Below are 6,837 nucleotides of genomic sequence, written 5' to 3' on the forward strand. Positions count from 1 at the left end.
ATCATTGATGCAAGCCAATTCCAATTATTTACTGATAAATAGGTTATAGCTGCCAAACAAGCGATGCCAGTCAACCCCTCCTTACTGTGTCGGTGATTAAGGTACGCCCGTTAATCACTGCTCTAATTAGGAAATAATCTCAGGTACGCCCGTAAGATTTAATTCCCCAACTGTCTTACGTATTAGAAGAGCCCTATTCTAACCAAATAACGCACTACCAGGGTTATTTTAGATTAACCCGCGTATTCCCCTGACACAAATCTAATCATGCCAGTTGTCACTATTTCAGGACAATTAAACAATTACGGATTTAATTCCCTAAATGACAATAGGTTACCAAATCAATTAACTATCCGGATCCAAGACAATCAATTAATTAAATAACCATAAGCATAGCAATCAAGAAATATGCGGATACCAATAAATATAAGGAAAAGATTAAATTAGAACGATCTCACAATTTTTAGGCAACCCAGAGCCTCCATTTCTCCTTGACTATGGTGAGGAGATTAGTTCATATTTGATGAACAAAATCCCCAAGAAATTGAAGATAACGCTGCGGCCATTGTCATTGATATTTGAGAATTTAGTCCGTTCCAATCAGGAGGAGATAATAAAGTTACACGACATGCTCTCCTCTGCCTCGCTACAGACGACATACGAGGAAAGAAAGAAAAGCTCCAAGTGTTTAACATGAAGAAAAGTCAAAAGCTACCAATTCCTAATGCCTGCCATGCGTATGAAAAGCAAAAACCATTATTTTTGGGAAAAGTCAACCATTCCTCCTCAATTACAGACGGTCAAAAACTAATCATCAGGCCAGCTGCCAAACTTCATTCTTTTCCTTCTTTTTATTATTGCCGCGGCTCACCAGGAGGAAGAAGCCTTTCGTCTGTCACTTCTTTGCGGAAATTACCAAAGTGGGCGTGACATCTTCTCTTTCCCAAAAATGCCCCTGGGACAATCTTTATCATCTGGACTTTCTTCCTGTCAAATTGGCACCTGTTATCATATTTTCGTTCTACTCCCTGAAATAAGTGCAAATTACGAAAAGTGAGTAGAATCTACTAATTAATTCACATCAAGCCAGGTAATAGGGGAAATTAATAATAAAATAAATAGTGAAATTACACCCTATCAATTCCCCCCACACCTAAACCATGCTTGTCCTCAAGCATAAGAAAAGTGGACAGACGCCAAAAGTTGACAGTGGTCATTACTCTTATTTACTACATTGCCAAGATACCCAGGAAAACCATATATCAAGTAATAGTGATCAAAATCCGAGAACCATCACCCTGGATAGCTTCTAAACCGCAGGCTCTTTCAATTCTAAGTTAACTAATCTAGGAAAAAGGAATGGCACACAACATTTATCAGTTAATGATCCAAATATTCATACAAGTCTCCATATTAAATCCATAAACCGGCAAACTTTCCTATTATTTATTCTCTCTTTCTTTTTTTTTCTTGTTGGTTTTTTTTTTTTTTTTGATAGCAATAACAATTAACACAAGAAAACTTAGTCTTTAGCCGTCGGGGCCTTTTGACGCGAACTCTAACATTTTTAGATGAAGGAGCCCGGTTACTCAGCTCCTACCGCTATACGACCACGTACTCATAGAAAGCATCACCTTTTGACGCGAGAATCAACACTTTTAAGTGCAGATTCCCGGTTACTCAGTAGTAACTTAATAGTGGAGTACAGTCCAGATTATTCACAGCCAACCAGCGCCAAAAACACAAAATCACAACACTAAAAACCAAAAATAGGAGCAGCTCGCCTTATTATTGCCAAACATAGAGAACTGGAGTCAATATTGGACCAGTTCACATTAAAATGCCAACAGTCATTCCCTATACCTAGAAAAGTTAACAAATAAATCAAAAGGGTCAAGCAGTCCGATATGCACCAAGGAGACATCTTGAATTCAACCACATTAACCCGATACCTTTTTATTTTAAAAACGTGGCAAAAGTAAAATTAGAGTCACCAAGCCAACATCCATTTTTATATATATATATTTTTTTCTTTGACAGAAAGCAGAGAAAGCACCAAGAAAGGAAAATAAGCAACTAGAATTAAAACGAATAACTACTAAAAGCTAAAAACACTATAGACCCCCCCACACCTATAGGACACATTGTCCTCAATGTGTCAAATAACAAAAAACAAAAGTGAGAGAGAAGCAACCAAACTTCCCTGAATTCAAGTCAAAGTGAAGGGTGAGGTGGGACTGGGGGCGGGAAACCGGAGTGCTGCAGGAATGCCGCCAGATTCTGTGATATAGCCGCCACGTTGCTCTCGATGCTAATTATCCGGGCGTCCAAATTCTGAATCTGCGTCCTGATTTGGTGCCAATCTTCAGCCCCTGCTGGTGGAGGGGGCTGAGTGGACGTCGACGGGCCAGGATCACCGCCAACTGGGGCCGAATGGGTGGAGGAAGAGCGAGGCGGGGCGCGGGGCGGTCCCGGGGGCACAAATCGGTAGCGGCCATCGACAAGCTCCAGAACCCCCATCTTCTCTAGCCGGTCAGCAGTGAGATACTCCATGTTGCAGGCCAAGTGCAAATCGTGATCCTGTAGATTCAGAACGCCTAGCTGGACCGCCAAGTGCGTGATATACGACCCAAGAATCAACGGCTTGTTCTTCTTCGCCATGACGGACTTGAATTGTGCCGCCAACCAACAACCCAAATTGACCTTGAACCCATTCGTCATACACCAAAGGAAGAAGAGCTTCGGCCGAGAGATGATACCGGAGCTGTCCTTTTTGCCCGAGTAGCTATATGCTAAAAGCCTCTGAACATACCGAGCACTCAGGTCCTCTAGAAAGGAGCTCCGAGACCGAGAGGGATCATAACGCTGCATGTCCACAGACATGTCCTCCCACACCTCACGGTAGGCGGAAAGGAAAGGCTCCACAAAATTGCAGGCACTCTCGCCGTACTCCCTAGTCTCTGCATACTCCCGAGTGATGAAACCGAAAGCCAGATTGAACTGGGTGATAGAGAAATTGAATTCTTGGCCCATGAGACGGAAGTGAATGACATCGGGAGTCGCAACAGTATACCTAGTTGGTAATTCAAACTCAAAAGTGGCGTAAAACTCTTTAGTCAACTCGACAAAGGCGGGCTGGAAAATATCAAGATAGGGGCGCCATCCAATGGCGGTGTACATGCGCTCAACCTCCCCCTGGATCCCCAGAAAAACCATAGTAATGTGGTCCGCGCATTTGCACGGAATGATACGCCGCTCACATGCTTGAGCGTAGCGCCGCTGATCGGCGGCTCTAGTGAACTCCAAATGCCCTTCCAAGTGAGTGGCAGAAACCACGTGGGCACCTCTACCCCTACCTAACCGGGTTCGGACACCGGGAGCAGTAGGTTGATTTATAGGGGTATTGACTGGAGTAGAGGCTTGGGGTTGAGATTGCGAGATTCTAGGGGTCCTAGACCTGGAAGCTGATTTGGGCCTCACCATGATTTGGAGCAACCAACTTAATCAACAGAAACTCCAACAAAGATAACAACTCACCAATGCCAACAACGAAATAAGGGGCTGCTCACAAATGAAGGGCCCAGCAATTGCAACCCAGCAATAGCAATTCAGAAATTACACAAAGCAACACAGTCACACGGGTCTGGCACTTGATCAAATATCCAACCAACTAGAGTTAACAAATTCCAGATAAAATATTCCAGTAATAGCACCCAAAGACTCGACAAATAACCCCAGCAGTGAGCCTCAAGAAGTGAACAAGTCAAGAAATGGAAGTGGAAAACTCTGACGTTAACAACTGAATCTCAAACCCCCAGCTTCCAATCAGTTAGCCAAAGGCGTAACAATAATCTAGCAGAATCAAAATAACCACAGAGGTGAGGAAACAATTCCAGCGGTTGACCCAAAGTACTGAAAACCCCCAACTGACGGTCAAAAGTAAACCCGGTTCAACTAAAATTTCAGCAAATGTCCCCAAATTAACTAGATGAACCAAGCACCAGGATGCCGTCCACAATTAGCAAATGCTACCTATTTCATAAGTAAAACAAGCGGCGAGGTATTCCAGTTCAACAAGCAAAAGCAGAATCAAAATGCCCAAAGGACACTCTGTAATTGCAGTACTCCAGCCCTCTCAAAATCTCATAAAAAAAAAGTCCAAATTGAACTTGCACCCAATCCAACAGAAGCAACAGATCAGGGTGAACGACACAACTATTAAGAAATCCCAGCAACATCAAGCAATATTAAGAATTCGAGGGACAGCTTCCAAATACCTTCACCGTAGAGGGTAGCCAAACGAAATGGGATAGTAGCGGGGAAGGGCCGAGGGAGGCGGGCGCCTCGTGCGCTGAGGCGGCAGTGGCGGACAGAGAGAGAGTGGTGCGGGCAGGGAAAAAGGCGGCGGCACGCGGCTCTCGTGGCAGTGGTGAGAGGCGGCGCGCGGGGTGGTGACGACTGGTGGAGCTCGATGCGAGGGGGACAGTGGCGGCGGGAACTTCAGCAGCGGCGGCGGAGCACCCGATTGGGGCGCGCGATGGTGGAGGCGCTGCTCGAGGCGTCGGTCAAGCTAGAGTGGTTGTGCGATGGGAGAGGGAATTCCAGCCGTAGAGCAGATCTGGTGGCGGAGGGAGTGCGCAAGTGGGCGGCGGACAGGGAGTCTTCGGTCGACAGAGAAGAAGAAGAAACAGGGGAGAAGAAAGAAAGAAAGAAAGAAAGAAAGAAAGAAAAAGGAAGAAAAGAAAAGAAGGAAAAGAAAAAGGAAAAAAAAAAGAAATTGTTTTGTTTCTATTTTTTTTTTCTTTAGGCTCTATTTAAGCCACGGTGATTTTTTTTTGTTGTTTTGTTTTGTTTTACGGAAATTAATTTCAAAATTTTAAATTATTATCTTATTTTTTATTTATTATTATTTTTTTTTAAATTTTTTTTTTGAATTTTGAAACCCGTACCTTTCTCGCGAACGTGACGCGAGCACGTCAAGAGGGCAAGAAAGCTTTCAGACGATTCTGATTGTGAGCTTCCTGCACGTCATCACGCGGGCGCGTCAAGAGGGCAAGAGAGCTTTCGGACGATTCTGATCGTGAGCTTCTTGCACGTCATCACGCGGGCGCGTCAAGACTGAAGGTCACATACAAATCAGCAAAAACGAAAATTGAAACCCAAAATCAGTCGAATTCAAGGAAAACATATTTAAACTATCACACGAAATCAAACAAATAATTAAAAGACACAATTGGGTTGCCTCCCAATGAGCGTCTGTTTTTAATGTCTTTGGCTAGACATGGTAAAGTGTCATTGATTAGGACACGGTGGCGCGTCTAGACTTATTGTCTCCACCTCTCCACTTGAAAATCCTTCGTAGTAATGCTTAAGACGGTGTCCATTCACCACAAATTTGTTGTCTGTTTTAGCGCTCTGGATTTCAACTGCACCATAGGGAAAAATGTGAATCACAATGAAAGGTCCAATCCAACGGGAACATAGCTTACCTGGGAATAGCTTGAGCCTGGATTGGTACAAGAGGACCTTCTGACCAATCTCAAAGGTTTTTCTAGAAATTTGTTGATCATGAAATGTCCGGCTTTTCTCCTTATAAATTACTGCGTTTTCGTATGCTTCGTTCCGGATCTCCTCCAATTCTTGCAAATCCAACTTCCGTTGAGCACCGGCCTCCTCTAAATTCATATTGCATTGTTTTATCGCCCAAAAAACCTTGTGCTCGAACTCTACTAGAAGGTGACACGGCTTCCCAAATACCAACCTGTACGGTGACATCCATATAGGAGTCTTGTACGCCGTCCGATAGGCCCAGAGTGCGTCCTCCAACCTTTGGCTCCAGTCTTTCCTATCAGGGCGCACCATTTTCTCTAAAATGGACTTAATCTCCCTATTCGACACCTCTGTTTGACCATTAGTCTGAGGGTGGTATGACGTTGAGACCCTGTGGAGTACACCATACTTGCGAAACAACGCAGCTATGGTTCTGTTGCAGAAGTGCGTCCCCTATCACTGACAATAGCTCTTGGCATTCCAAATCGCACAAAAATATTAGACCGGATAAAATCTGCAACTACTTTCGAGTCATTAGTTCGAGTGGCCTTAGCCTCCATCCATTTAGACACATAATCAACTGCCAGCAAAATATATAAAAAATCAAATGAAGTAGGAAAAGACCCCATGAAATCTATACCCCAGACATCAAAAATTTCAACAAAAATCAACGGGGCTTGGGGCGTTTGATCTCTACGGGCTATATTACCTACCGTTTGACAGCGATCACATGACTTACAAAACACATAGGCATCCTTAAACAATGAAGGCCAATAAAATCCACTTTGTAAAATTTTATGAGCAATTCTCTTGGGTCCAAAATAACCCCCACATGCAAAAGTATGACAAAAAACTAAAATCGATTGAAATTCCACTTCACTTACGCATCTCCTTATCACTTGATCTGCACATCTCTTCCATAAGTACGGGTCATCCCAGATGAAATACTTGGCGTCGCTCTTCAATTTATCCTTTTTCGATTTTGGCCAACCTGCAGGAAAATTGCCAGTCACCAAATAATTAACCAGATCGGCATACCAAGGCAATTGAGAATTTAAAGAAAATAAATGCTCTTCAGGGAATGCATCTCTCAATGGTTCATTATCCCTTCAACGGGTATACGGCTCAAATGGTCAGCTACTAAATTTTCTGAGCCTCTTTTATCCCTTATCTCCAGGTCAAATTCCTGTAGGAGCAATATCCACCGTATGAGCCTCGATTTTGCATCTTTCTCGGTCATCAGGTACCTCAATGCTGCATGATCAGAAAATACAATCACTTTAGCAC

This window comes from Coffea arabica, chromosome 7c (genome assembly GCF_036785885.1).
Source record: "Coffea arabica cultivar ET-39 chromosome 7c, Coffea Arabica ET-39 HiFi, whole genome shotgun sequence".
Lineage (NCBI taxonomy): Eukaryota > Viridiplantae > Streptophyta > Magnoliopsida > Gentianales > Rubiaceae > Coffea > Coffea arabica.